The sequence below is a fragment of the Thamnophis elegans genome, chromosome 14 (genome assembly GCF_009769535.1).
Source record: "Thamnophis elegans isolate rThaEle1 chromosome 14, rThaEle1.pri, whole genome shotgun sequence".
NCBI classification, from domain to species: domain Eukaryota; kingdom Metazoa; phylum Chordata; class Lepidosauria; order Squamata; family Colubridae; genus Thamnophis; species Thamnophis elegans.
Genome location: NC_045554.1, coordinates 47,094,267 through 47,109,266, shown reverse-complemented (window position 1 = coordinate 47,109,266; position 15,000 = coordinate 47,094,267).

Below are 15,000 nucleotides of genomic sequence, written 5' to 3'. Positions count from 1 at the left end.
CCAAGCAGCCTCCATGTCTCCAGTGTCTTTTTCCCCACTTGGAGCTGAACCCAGAAGGACATTTCTTTCATCAGATCCAAATCAAGTTACATTTGATGCAATAGTGTAGATCCAAGTCACAATCAATAATGCAAACATTGTAATCATCGTAATTCAAGAATGATGTAAAATACATTCATCAAGAATTCTGAGATCTGTTCTAGGCCACCCAATATTCTCTGTGCCTTAGAATAGGTGTGGCCAATAGAGATTCTAAGCCACACAATGTCGCAGCCACATGTATCCTACAACATTCACACTACAGAGCCAAGGTGGCGCAGTGGTTAGGGTGCAGTACTGCAGGCCACTTCAGCTGACTGTTATCTGCACTACGGCGGTTCAAATCTCACCAGCTCAAGGTTGACTCAGGCTTCCATCCTTCCTAGGTGGGTGAAATGAGGACCCAGACTGTGGGGGCAATTTGCTGACTCTGTAAACCGCTTAGAGAGGGCTGAAAGCCCTATGAAGCGGTATATAAGTCTAACTGCTATTGCTATTGCTAAGAATTCTGAGATCTGTTCTAGGCCACCCAATATTCTCTGTGCCTTAGAATAGGTGCGGCCAATAGAGATTCTAAGCCACACAATGTCGCAGCCACACGTATCCTACAACATTCACACTACATCCATATATCCACACAGTATTCTGTAAGAGCCACTGTCTGCTCTCAAAATATTATCAATAAGGACTCCTCTTTTCTGGTTAGGATTCCTATTTTCCAAAGAAGGAATTCCAAGGGATTAGAGATCATGGACTCTAATGGACATGTTGATGTCACAAAAGCTACCGCCAATTAGATGTCACATCTACGGTGACGACACTGAGGACAAATTTAAAAAAAACAACCTAGAATGTTCTTTAGTTAGTCATCTGATTCCATGAGTTGGGAAGGCAAACAAGCTTGTTAAATATAATGGTTAGGATCGTAAACTCTCTGGTTTTCGGCTTGTTTTTGGTTGGTCACATCTCGTTCCTTGTAGCTGGCAGCCTCTGTTTTATGGTTTCGTGTGATATATGAACCACTTAAGATTTTCTTCAATCTATCATGGTTAAAGCAATTGTGGCTTTGTGAGATTGACAGGGGCCCAGCCCTGGTTTCCTAAACATTTTATAGCTCTTTTGCAGTAATCCACCTCAAATTACTCTCCGGTGTGAGTCTCTCTCTCTCTCTCTCTCGTTGCTCCTTGACCTTTTTTCAACTTCCACCAGTCTTCCTTTTGGCTCAGCCCCAATGATGTCTTTCCTCCCCAAAGGCTTCCCTGAGCGTATGGGAAGAGGGATGACTTGGGGTGAGGGGCTTCCCTGGGTCAGCCCCAGGTTCCAGAGGAAACCGAAGGTCAGCTAGCAAAGGAAATGGCTGTTTCATAAACTCATTGCCAACCAGTGACCGCAGTGACTCAGAGCCTCACAATGCCTTGGTCCTTCAGCCAGCGGCCGCAACTTCCTCCTGCGCTCCCGGGCATCCAGCGGAGTGGCCTTGAAGCAGCTCGGTGCCACCAAGGGGACCCACAGCTCGTGATCTTGGCAGCTGGAAGGGGCCTTACGGGCCTCTAAATGCAGCAACTAGATTTAGATTTAGATTTATTTTATTTGTATGCCGCCCTTCTCCGGGAGGGAGTCAGGGCGGCGAACAACTCAAAAGGGGAAAATGGAACATAGAACACAATACAAGTAGTTAAAATAGCCAAGAATCACACAACCACACAAGTCGAGCGGGGAGGGGAACTCATCAACCCCAGGCCTGCCGGCAAAGCCAGGTTTTGACGGCTTTTCGGAAGGCCTGGAGAGAGGTGAGGGTCCGAATCTCCGCGGGGAGTTCATTCCAAAGGGCCGGAGCTGCCACAGAGAAGGCCCTCCCCCGGGTGGTAGCCAGGTGGCATTGGCTGGTAGATGGCACCCGGAGGAGGCCGACCCTGTGTGATCTAATGGGTCTTTGGGAGGTAATTGGCAGCAGGCGGTCTCTCAAGTACCCAGGTCCAATACCATGAAGGGCTTTATAAGTGACGACTAACTCCATCTCCAACGACATGATAGAAAAAGTTTGCTCTGATTTTTTTCCCCTCCCGTGGGTTGAAAATAATGGAAATGTTGGGCTAAGGCAAGGGTGTCCAAACTTGGAAACTTTTAAGACTTGTGGACTTGAACTCACAGAACTCCCCAGCGTTTCGACACCCCTGGGCTAAGGTGAGCCTCAGAGCATCACAGAAAAAAAAAAGCATTACTCATTCCATTTTCCTAGCTCTGATTTGTGAGGAAATCACCATTGTTTACACGTTAAGACATCCGTCATGGTTTACAAATCGCGATGAATAGCTTCATTCAGCAAAGAAAGCCAAAACAAATAGAGTTGATCTAATAGGGTAACACAACATTGAGTTAGAATGTTCTTTAGGGCGCAGCTTGTTAAACTGGTGCGAATTAAAGGGTAACCGTGCTTCTTAATGACCACTCCAAGACTTAGTTCTGCTGCTGGTTGGATCTGGGGCTCACTGTTTTCATTCCTACAGCTTGGAATTGAAGAGCAGATTCTCGTCTGCTTTAACTTCACCAGCCCAAATATCTTTGGATCCGATAGGCCCTGGTTTACCTAAGCAAATTTTAGGTGTGTGGACGTAATTAATGTGTGAGAAACACATTAATTAATTCCCTTTCTCCTGTTGTTTTTAAAAAAAAGAGCAACTGACTGAGACTTCCCTGAACATTTTCCTAGAGAACCAGCAAATTCTAGGGAGAAGAGATAGCCTAGAGATGAAGAAGCGAAGAGCAAAGAGATACTGATGATTAATCTCAGGAGTCTTAGACTAAGATGACTCATTTTGCTAAGCTAGAGGTTATTGACGTATGGTTTATTCCATAATACTTAGTCAGATGAATTCGTAGTAGGCCTTAAGGCAGTGTTTCTCAACCTTGGCAACTTGAAGATGTCCGCTGGCTGGGGAATTCTGGGAGTTGAAGTCCGGACATCTTCAAGTTGCCAAGGTTGAGAAACACTGCCTTAAGCCATCAGCCGGAGTTTTCAATGGTGGGTTCCCATAACTCACTAACAGTGGTCTTACTAGGACAAGTTCTGTGCAGGACAGGATTCTGTTTATCATAAAATATTTTTAATGTCACTAAAATGGTGGCCCACCCATCTCATTGCTTCACTTCCTGTCACCATTAAGAGCCGAGGTGGCGCAGTGGTTAAATGCAGCACTGCAGGCTACTTCAGCTGACTGCAGTTCAGCAGTTTGGCTGTTCAAATCCCACCAGGCTCAAGGTTGACTCAGCCTTCCATCCTTCCGAGGTGGGTAAAATGAGGACCCAGATTGTTGTTGGGGGCAATATGCTGACTCTGTAAACCGCTTCGAGAGGGCTGAAAGCCCTATGACGCGGTATATAAGTCTAACTATTGCTATTGCTATTGCTACCATGCTTGGTTCAACTCCTGGACTAAATTGGTCTCCGAATTGATCTGAAATGATACCCAGTTCTCCGAAGATGTTTGAATGTTTCCCTTGTTTTTCTCCCAGCCTGCTCTCTCTCTCTCTCTCTCCCGTTCGTGTTTCCTTAAGTTCGGGAATCTGGAACGCTGAGCATTTGGACTGAATTAAGCACAGGATCCAAGCAGGCAGCTCCGTCAGCTTCCTCCCTTATGTAACCAGGTTGCTGGACACCGGCTGGGATTTGGCTCCGTTTGCAATTTGAAAGGAACGGCACAATTGGCTTTTTCCCTGATACTTTTTCCTGAGGCGAAATTCTCCGCGTTTGCTGAAACAATACGAAGTGGAAAGGGTTCCCATCCCTATTTTAAAAAAGGGAGAAAAGAAACTCAAGTGAAAGAAGATTTAAATTTAGATCTGTGGTCTCCACACCAAGCCATCCAAGAGTTTGAAGTCACAAGTTTTGCATCTAAGCAAGAGAGGCTGCTAAGGCCAAAAGAATTACTGTTGCCTCCCCTCTTCTCTTCTCTTCTCTTCTCTTCACCTCTCCTCTCCTCTTTCCTTCCCTCCTGTCTCCTGCCTTCTCCTTCTCCTTCTCTTTCTCCTTCTCCTAGTCCTTCTCTTCTCTTCTCCTCCCTTCTCCTCTCCTCTCCTTCTCTTCACCTCTCTTCTCCTATTTCCTTCCCTCCTGTCTCCTCCCTTCTCCTTCTCCTTCTCCTTCTCTTTCTTCTCCTTCTCCTAGTCCTTCTCTTCTCTCTCTCCCTTCTCCTCTCCTTCTCTTCACCTCTCTTCTCCTATTTCCTTCCCTCCTGTCTCCTCCCTTCTCCTTCTTCTAGTCCTTCCCTTCTCTTCTCCTCTCTTCTCCTCTCCTCCTCTTTGCCTCCCCTCTTTCCTTCATTCCTATCTCCTCCCTTCTCCTTCTCCTAGTCCTTCTCTTCTCCTCTCCTCTCTTCTCCTCCCTTCTCCTCTTCTTCTCTTCACCTCTCCTCTCCTATTTCCTCCCCTCCTCCCTTCTCCTTCTCCTAATCCTTCTCTTCTCTCCTCTCCTCCCTTCTCCTTCTCCTAGTCCTTCTCTCCTCCTTCATTCTCCTCTCCTCTCTTCTTCTCCCTTCTCCTCTCCTTCTCTTCACCTCTCTTCTCCTATTTCCTTCCCTCCTGTCTCCTCCCTTCTCCTTCTCCTTCTTTCTCCTTCTCCTAGTCCTTCTCTTCCTTTCCTCTCCTCCTCCCCTCCCCCTTTCCTCCCCTACCCTTTCTCATCAAAAACAATACATATTTGCTGTACAGAACAACAAGAAAAATTTGATGCGTTAGTTCTTATCACAGAAACATAGTAATTAATTCCCTTTCCCCTATTATTTTTTTTAAAAAAAGAGCAACTGTGTCTTCCCTGAACATTTTTTCTGCAGGATCCCCATTTATTTTATTTTTTTGTAACTCACAGCTGGTGTAAAAAAAAAATGGAAAAATTGAAAATTCACCTAGAACATATGGAAGAGTTCTCCATCTCTTTGGCTAAACCATTTTGTTCTCAATCCAAAAATAGTTGCAGTGATAGTACCAGTTTAGAAGACTTTGAAAGTGATGAATCAAATTCTGGGGAGAGGGGAGAGCTATAATCTTCAGCAATAAAGCCATGGGGTTTAGCAATAGCAATAGCACTTAGACGTATATGCCGCTTCGCAGTGTTACTACAGCTCTTTCTAAGCAGTTTACAGAGTCAGCCTCTTGCCCCCAACAATCTGGGTCCTCATTTTACCCACCTCAGAAGGATGGAAGGCTGAGTCAATCTTGAGCCTGGTGAGATTTGATCTGCTAAGTTGCAGGCAGCCGGCAGAAATAGCCTGCAGTACTGCACTCTAACCACTGCGCCACCACAGCTCTTATATTTTCCAGTTGTTGTTGTTGTTGTTGTTTTAAATCTTAGGTGACTGTACTTCAAATATGCTAGATGAAGAACATTGCAAACTTCTTTGAAAGATCCCGATTCAAGCTGTCACATAATGTATTGATCGCTGTTTCATCCAAAACGGATTTCCCCACCTTCATCAAGTTTCTGCACACATATATATATATGTGTGTGTGTGTTTTATTTGTGCTGATAAATAAATAAAGGGATATATATATATATATATATAGAAAGGGATATATAGATATATATATATTTCACAGAGCAAAGCTACCACCCCAGACATCAGGCCATCTCTTTAAATTTGATTTAAGAGCAACTTCCCAGCATCTGGTATTGGTCTCTCTATCGTCCTTCTCCTTATCGCCGTTCCTCCTGATCTGGGGTTTGAATCTTTGCTCTGAAAACTCTGATTAAGCTCTGGTGGCTCTTTTGCTGGCAGATTCCATTGATCAGATTGCTGATGGAGATTCCAGCTAAGACGATGAAGAAAACTGACGTGAATCTTAGCGGAGCATTGAGGCCGAGAGCCGCTATTAATTGGTTTCAGTTACCGAAGGCTGAGAAAAGGCGGAACTCTGTGTAATAGATTTATCTCTTAATCTCCGTTGTCTGATCCAAACCCCTCCGTGCAGTTTAGCGCGGCCAGGAGAGGCATGAAAAACGGCTCTGGATAGAATTCACAGCAAAGTTTTGGAGAAACTCCTGTGTCTGTCATTCCTTTTAACGGCTTTTCAAGGCCACCATAACCATCGACGTCTCCAGAATACAGAGAGTCCTCGACTTACAACAATTCATGTAGTGGCCATTCAAAGATACATCAGTGAAAAAAAAGTGGCTCGTGACCGACAAATAATTAAGGTGAAATAACAGGTGTGTTTTTTGGACATATTTATTTATTGGTCACCATTACCTCCAGAGGTGGGTTCCTACCAAGTTCGCACCTATTCCGGTAGAACCGGTTCGTCAAATCTACCGAACCGGTTAGAAGAGGTTCCACCAGTGGACCCGGAAAGCAGGACACACCTACAGAAGGGATTCTAAAAATTTTGAAACCCCCCCCACTGCCCCCCCCCCCCACAGATACACATACACAGAGAGACAGACAGACTGACACAGAGAGAGAGAGAAAGAGAAAGAAAGGAAGAAATAAATAAAGAAATAAAGAAAAAAGAAAGAAAGAGTGAAAGAGAGATGAAAGAAAAAAAGAAAAAAGGGACAGAGAGACAAAAGGAAGGAGAGAGAGAGAGAGAGAGAGAGAGAGAGAGAACACATGGCCGGCAAGCCACTCCCACCAGGTCACATGGCCAGCAAGCCACTCCCACCAGGTCACATGGCCAGCAAGCCACTCCCACAAAGGAGGCCACACCCACAGAGTAGGTTCCAAAAATTTTTGAAACCCACCACTGATTACCTCCCATCTGAACTTCCATGAGGGAAGTCCATCAGAAATAGCCCACAAGCAGTGTAAATGGTAATAAATCAATGTTCTAAGGTGGCATTGATCCAATAGATCGTGCCCAACTGTTGGAAGGTAATAGAGACCTCTTTAGTTGCCCTAGAGGAGATCTTTTGACCAGGCTCTGTAAGATTATTGTAAAACCATCTCCCGGATCATCTACGGAGATTCTCCATCGTCCAAGTCATGGTTGTCCCAAGAGAACAGCTGGACTTTCTGATTTTTCTTTCAAAAACGTTTTGCTTCTCATTCAAGAAGCTTCTTTAGCTCTGGCAGGATGGCGGTCAGAGAATCCTTCCCTTGCCCACTATCCAGTCAGAGTGGAAGAAACTTCTTGGATGAGAAGCAAAACATCTTCAAAGAAAAACAACAACAACAACAAGAAAGTCCATTTTCCTCCTGAAAAAGCACCTTTGGCACAGCCAGGACCTGGAGGACTGAGAATCTCTTACAGGCAATTGTTATCGTGACCCGTCAACCCGCGCTCGACTAAGCCGCGCCCGATAAACCCGCGTCGCTGACGTCATCAACAGGGCGACAACAGCCAGCGCGGAGAAAGAAGGGGCGCTTTAAATAGCGCTTTGAAAGCAAGCCGATTCAACTTAAGGTAAGGGTAGGTTTATGGGTTAGTTTAGGGTTAGGTTTAGGGTTAGGTTAGAGTTAGGGTTAGGTTTAGGGTGAGGTTAAGGGTTAGGTTTAGGGTTAGGTTTAGGATTAGGTTTAGGATTAGGTTTAGGGGTGTTAGGTTTAGGTTTAGGGGGATTAGGTTTAGGTTTAGGGGTTAATTTTAGGTTTAGCGTTTACAGCGTGCTTCTGTCTCCACGCTGTTGTCGTCCTGTTGATGACGTCAGCTACGCGGTTTCGTCGAGCGCGGTTTAGTCAAGCGCGGTTTTGTGGTGGAACCAATTGTTATTGGCGGTGCTTTTCCTTCACCTTCGGTGTTATGACTCCTGTTCCAACTTTCCTGAATTTGGGAACATTGGCAAAACAATTCTAATTTCCTTTTCCTAAACCCATGTCATTGGAATATCCAGGACAGCCGTCCTAAAAAGGGCTTTTTTTTTCTTTTTGAAATAAGCGTAATATTTCAAAACAGTTAAAAGATGTATATAACGCCCATCTTATGATATACCTCGTCTTTGGAAAGCATGTGTGAGTTTCTACAATAACATGAAACGGAGATAATGGTCAGAGAGTGGTCAGAGAATCCTTCCATTCCCCACCATCCTGAAGAAGCTTCTTGAATTAGAAGCGAAACGTCTTCCAAGAAAAAACGAGAAGGTCCAGTTGCCTCTTGAAAAAAAATTGGGACAATTCGCTGATCCCAAGTTCTATTTTTTTTCCCCTTTCCTTTTCTTTCTTTCTTTTGCAAATCTGCAAATCTTGGTGAGCCAGGTAAGCATCAGAGCTGGTTTTGCTGGACGATTTGACCTTTCCCCTCTTCTTGCTAAATAGACGTAATTGCCCCATTGGCCTGTCATTTGAGCCACAAATAATTCTACTCAGGTCACCCAACGAAAGCTTTGGCTTCACAGCCACCTTGGGGGAGCCTCTAATTTAATCCTACAAGGAAAGAAAAACACCAAAGGCATCATCGCCGGACGCCAGTGGTCTCTGCAAGAAGAGATGGAAGCCCAAAGGTAAGGATTCGGGGGTGTGGGGGGCTTATTTTGTGGTATAACATTTGTCAAATGTTAGCCAAACTAATTGCAGAACCATTTGAAGTATTACCTGAAGACAATATCCAATGCTTCAAGTGAAAAAGAACAAAGTATAATATGGAACAGAATGAAATAAAGGTTCGGGAGAGGAAATCAGATGGAAAGAGATTAACTTAACCTAAATAGCAGAAGGATATTTGAGTCAAATTGCTTCGAATGTCTTCTTTCTTCCTCTCTTCTGAGCATTGGCAGAGAATATTATTAGCTTTCCTACAGATGCAAGTCAGATGTAAGTTGTAGGCTTCCAACATAAACTCTCTCTTTTTGGATTTTACTTTTTTGTTGATCTTGTCCGTTTTAGAAGGTCCCGTTGTTTTCCATATATACCTGTTATCTTGCACAAACGGCCAATTTGCCTGCATCCCAGACACTGATAACAATTCATTTCTTCTTCTTCTTTTCTGAAAAAAGTTTATTTTTTATTCTTCATACATATATTCACAAATATACATTCTCGTAGTTATTATTAATATTGGGTGTTATCTTTTAACATTTATAACAATTCATTTCTCCATCTAACGATTTAAATATGTAATCGGGATTGCTTTACCTGCCATCCCATACATCCATCTTGTTTTACTACAATCCTACTTTTCCTTACCTCTCCTTTCCTCCTTCCCTCCCTTCTTCTCTCCTTTCTTCTTTCCTCCTCTCCTTTCCCTTTTTCTTCTTCCCCTTCCTTTCTCCCGCTGCTCCCCTCTTTTCCCCCTTCCTGCCTTCTCTCCTACTCTTACTTCCCCTCCATGTCCTCCTATCCTTTCCCCTTTCTTCCTCTCCTCTTCCTGCCTTTCCTTCCTCTCTTCCTTCCCTCTTTCCATTGTTGTGATTACATATTTTCCTCTTCAATCTGGGGTGGCATTCGAGCAAACCCAGTTCTGTATATTCGTAACCATCTCGGCTTCCCTCTTCCTCGTTTTATTTTTCCATTTTCTATTAGTTAACACATACATCATGAGATCTGAAGATCAAGGCAGAAGATGTCACAAAGCTCCTTGAGATAGACAATGCCCGGTTGAAGTGGCTCTTGGGACGGACTGAAGGATGGCCATAAAAACAGACGCAACCACAGAAGACAACAGCTTACGGTTCCCAAGAGATAAGGGTGGGCAGAGGGCCAACGATTTTCTGAACCCCCCAAACCCCCACTTTGTGGAGACAAGCATTAGTGGCCTGCCTCTACGTGCCTTCAACTTCTCCCAGCTCTCCCTCAAGTTTCCTCTTTCTCCTTATAAAGACATTGTTCCTTTTCAGCAGCAAAAACACTGGTGACTGGAGGGGTCCGTGACCTTTGGACTGCTAAACTCTCGCTAACTAAATAAAAGCAGTGCAAGAGAGAGGGAAGGGGCATAAATCAGGGGGGTCTGACAGAGACCACCTGGAATGTGCTTCCTTGCTACAAGGAGGCACCAAGCCGATGGTTCTCAGCTGCTGGTTTAAGAGCACCACCTTGGAGAAGCAGGCAGCCGGAGGGCGGCGGGGGAATACAATCCAGTAGGAATATCTTGATATGATACCAGTGTTTCAATATCTCAGGGGCTTCCACAAAGAAGAGTCAAGCTATTTTCCAAAGCACCAGAGGGCAGGACAAGAAGCAACGGGTGGAAACTAATCAAGGAGAGAGCCAGCCTAGGACTAAGCAGAAAGTTGTTGACAATTAAAACAATTAATCAGTGGAAGGACTTGTCTCCAGCCCTTGTAGGTGCTCCGTGACTGGAGCTTTCCAAGCAGAGATGGGACAGAGATATATATATATATTTTACAATATTTTTTATTTTATTTTATCAATTTCATATATACATTCACAATTATATGATCTCATAACTGTTATTAATAATATGTATTTATAACAATTTTTCCCTACAGTTGACAATATACTTGAAGATTGCTTTTTTAACATCCCATAGATCCATCTTATCTTACAATGGTCCTACTTCTTCTTCCCTCCCTCCCTCTTTCCTTCCCTCGTTTCTTCTCTCCTACTCCCCTTCCTTCCCTCCTTCCTTCCCTCCCTCCTTCCCCTTCCCTCCTTCCCTCCTTCCTTCCCTCCTTCCTTCCTTCCCTCCTTTCTTTTCTCCTTCTCTCCTTCCTTTCCCTCTTCCTTTCCTCCTTCCTTCCCCCCTTCCTTCTCTCCTACATTCCCTCCTTCCTTCCCTCCTTCCTTCCCTCCTTCTTCTCTCCTTCTCTCCTTCCTTCCCTCCTTCCTTCCCTCCTTTCTTCTCTCCTTCTCTCCTTCCTTCCCTCCTTCCTTCCCTCCTTGCTTCCCTCCCTCCTTCCCTCCCTCCTTCCTACCCCCCTTTCTTCTCTTTCTTCTCTCCTTCCTTCCTTCCTCCTCTCCTTTCCCTTCTCTCCTTCCGAGATGGGACAGATATTTGTCTGAGATGGAATCAGGTCTTCTGCTTGAGCAGGGGGGGCTGGACTAGAAGACCTCCAAGGTCCCTTCTGTTATCTTCTGCCCAACCCAACTGAAATGAAGCAGGAATGAGGGGTGCTGGTTGTAAGAACCTGGCATGGAGGAACTGTAAGGAGACAAACGTCTTGAAATGTTGCTGATTCTTGATCGTTTCCAGTTTTTGACAGCTCAAAGAAGGCTGGAGATTGAATAAATGCAAAAATTTGTGCATGGCTGTTTGTCCTTTTGACCACTGAATGATGAACTAAAGAAGCTCTTTCATACATGGTTACTTTTTTAAAAAAAATATATCATATTTTAAAGTACTTTTCGACTGAAGCTTTTGAAATGGCATATATGTGCCAAATCCCTATTTTTGTGCTTCCAATTAGCTTCCAATGGGAGATTTTTTGAGAATCAGCAAGAGGCAAAAGCTATTATATTATGGGTGGTCCTGTGGTGGTCCTATCCATCCCTCAATCTTCTGGCAGCTGTGGGTTAGTGAAGGAAATGAATATTTGGCTCCACCTCTTACATTCAACTCCGCCTACTGTCGCTCTGAGGCACCTGACTCTGGACAAGGGACTTTAGCATTGATTAAAACCCCCAACCTCATTGCTGTTTGCCCCCTGGATGGAAGTCTGCAGGAGACCATCAGGTCTTCTTCCATGTCGGGAGTTTAAAGAAGAAAACTGGGCTCAGAGAAGGATTTTTGGTTCCATCTGCTCTGTTGTTGATTAGTTCGTGGTCCCCATCCAATATTCATAGCAATAGCAATAGCAGTAGACTTATATACCGCTTCATAGGCCTTTCAGGCCTCTCTAAGCGGTTTACAGAGAGTCAGCATATCGCCCCCAACAATCTGGGTCCTCATTTTACCCACCTCGGAAGGATGGAAGGCTGAGTCAACCCTGAGCCGGTGAGATTTGAACCGCTGACCTGCTGATCTAGCAGTAGCCCGCAGTGCTGCATTTAACCACTGCGCCACCTTGGCTCATCATCATTAGGGAGAGCTCGAACCTACTTCCCTTTATATCCCCTGTGAATTTTTATGAGTAGATCTAAAAAAAAAAAAAACCCATTGGAAGAAAGTCCATGTTTTTTTGTTCTTGTTATTTACCGCTGAACAGACTGTTAGTAAGAAACGGCAATTGTTTGACATGCCTAGATTTGCTGGAGCTTAGAAGTTTTGCAAAAAAGAAAAAAAAGAAAGAAAGAAAAATAATAAAAACAATTTTCATTCATAAGTGAATTACCAGAAGCTGGCTGATGCTTTCTGCCGCGCTGGGCCTTTTACCGCCTATTCAAGCCCCTTTTTCTCCAGCGTAAACAGAACTAATCGCTCTATATCCTCTGTATATTGTTTCTTAATATGAATGAAGCGAAGCAGGCTAACTGGTAGTTGTTCAGATTATTGTCTAACGTAAACTTCGAATGGGCTTTGAAGGGTGGAAGCTTTGCGAGCGGAAAACAGAGCTGAGTAACCAAAACAACAATCTCTGGTGTTAATATGCAGCGATAAATATTCGCCCGGCATTAAGAAATTGGTATCTCTGTGACATGTAAATGTGAACTGACACATTGCTGTGGGAAGGAAGAGAAGGAAGGAAGGAAGGAAGGAAGGAAGGAAGGAAGGAAAGGGAAGGGAGGAAGTTCCAGAAAAAAGGGAGGGAGGAAGCTGAGAAAGGAGAGAGGGAGGAAGGGAAGTAGAAAGGAGGAAGGAAGGAAGGAAGGAAGGGGAAGGGAAGGAAGGAAAGAAATGGAAGGAAGTTAGTTCCAGAAAGAAGGGAGGGAGGGAGGGAGGGAGGAAATTCCAGAAAGAAGGGAGGGAGGAAATTCCAGAAAGAAAGGAGGGAGGGAGGAAGCTGAGTATGGAGAAAGGGAGAAAGGGAACTAGAGAGGAACAGGAAAGGAAGGAAGGAAGGAAGGGAGGAAGGAAGGAAGGAAAGAAGACAGTTCCAGAAACAAGGGAGGGAGGGAGGAAAGAAGTTGAGAAAGGAGAGAGGGAAGAAAGGAAGTAGAAAGAGAGGAAGAAAGAGAGGAAGAAATGAAGGAACAAAGGGAGGGGGAGAGAAAGAAAAAGAAAGATAAGGAAGGAAGGAAAGAGAGATACAGACAAGAAGGAAGAAAGAAAGAAAGAAAGAAAGAAAGGAAAGGAAGGAAGAAAGAAAGAAAGAAAGAAAGAAAGAAAGAAAGAAAAAAAGAAAGAAGTAATCAACATATGGTGGCTTAATGTTGAATAAGCGAACTCTGTGTCCAAACATAAGTGAATCCTGCTGGATTTTACAGAGTTTTAAATGCTGGATATCTGCAATCAAACAGAGAACAGCATTGTAAGGAATATTTGGCTATTTTCTGTTCTGCCAAAGAAAAACCAAAGCAGCTCACATTTGTTTTTTATTTTCCTTTTATTAAATCACTCTTCAAAACCGCTCGCAAAGTTTAAGTTTATACAGTGACAATTAGTTTATGGGGTTTCTGAAGTGGATTTAGATTTGAGTGATAAAATTACAGGCCAAAATTATAACCATGGTGGAAAATACTGGTTTGTGTTTGGCTTTGCATACCACAACTGAAAGATCCCCAGGTTTTTGCCCATCAGCAGAAGGAAGTCACTAGAACAGGATCTGCCTTTCCAAAATACAAGCTGGATTCCAGGACATGCCACAATAGATTTGTATAAAACGAGCAGGGAATAACTTTGCTTCCTTTCATTAATGGGGGGAAAATAGATTTGTTCTCAAAACTGGCAGGTTAAGAAAAGAGTAACTGAAGTTTAAATATGCAGCATTCTTTGATCTTTTATTTTAAAAAAAAGATTAAGGAATGACTTAAAACAATAAATCTTGGATGGTTCGTCCAATCCCGAAGCTTTAAAATAGACTGGAAATGATATAAAGATGGATTAACAAAAGGGAACACACATTGGGTCCCATGGCTTGCTTAGAATTGGTCTGGCATCTTGGGGTGAAGCCAACCTTTTTGGCTTGTCAAATAGCAAGAGCAATAGCCCTTAGACTTATATACCACTTCACGGTGCTTTTCAGTTCTCTCTAAGTGGTTTACAGCGTCAGCCTCTTGCCCCCAACAATCTGGGTCCTTATTTTACTGACCTCAGATGGATGGATGGCTGAGTCAAGCTTGATCCGACCAGGATCGAACTCCTGGCAGTGAGCAGAGTCAGGCTGCAATACAGCATCCTAACCACTGCCCCGCTACATTATTTTTTCCCTTCTACAACACCTTACAGTCATTACATCAACATTGTTATGTCATCATACCTGTACATGTATATAATATTTCTCTTCTATATTTACACGCCTTTATACACAGTTCTATGTATATTTATATATAGTTCTTTGGCTTAATTAATTTTATTCTTGTTTTGCAGCCATTTGTTCCAATTGCTCCAAATTTCATAATATTCCGACTCTTCTTTATCTTTTAATTTCAGTGTTAATTTGTCCATCTCTGCACAATCTAAAGGTTTTTTTAATTCGTCCGAGGGGGTATTATTTTGTTTCCAGCATTGGTATTCTAGCTGTAGTTAGCAGATGTACTTAAGTTTCTTTGTATATTTCCCTTTGATTATTCCCAGTAGAAAGATTTCGGGTTTGTATATTACCTGTTCTCCTGTAATTTCTTGCACCCATTTCCAAATTTTTGTCCAATATTTTTGTGTTTCCGGGCAGGTCCACCATATTTGATAATAAGTCTTTCGTCCCTGCCCCGCTACAGTGGTTTTTAATGGTCGTTTACAATAATCTAAATACCCTTCTATAGTGAAGGTGTAGTAGTGGTAACCAAGTTGTGGTCCCTCTCCTCTACCTTATCACTCTACTGTTAAGATGGAGTACATCTAGACTTATATACCACTTCACAGTGCTTTCCAGTCCTCTCTAAGTGGTTTACAGAGTCGGCCTCTTGCCCCCCCAACAATCTGAGTCCTCATTTGACCCACCTCAGAAGGACAGAAGGCTGAGTCAATTTTGAGCCTGATGAGATTCGAACTGCCAAATTGCAGGCAGACGGCAGTCGGCAGAAGTAGCCTGCAGTACTGCCTT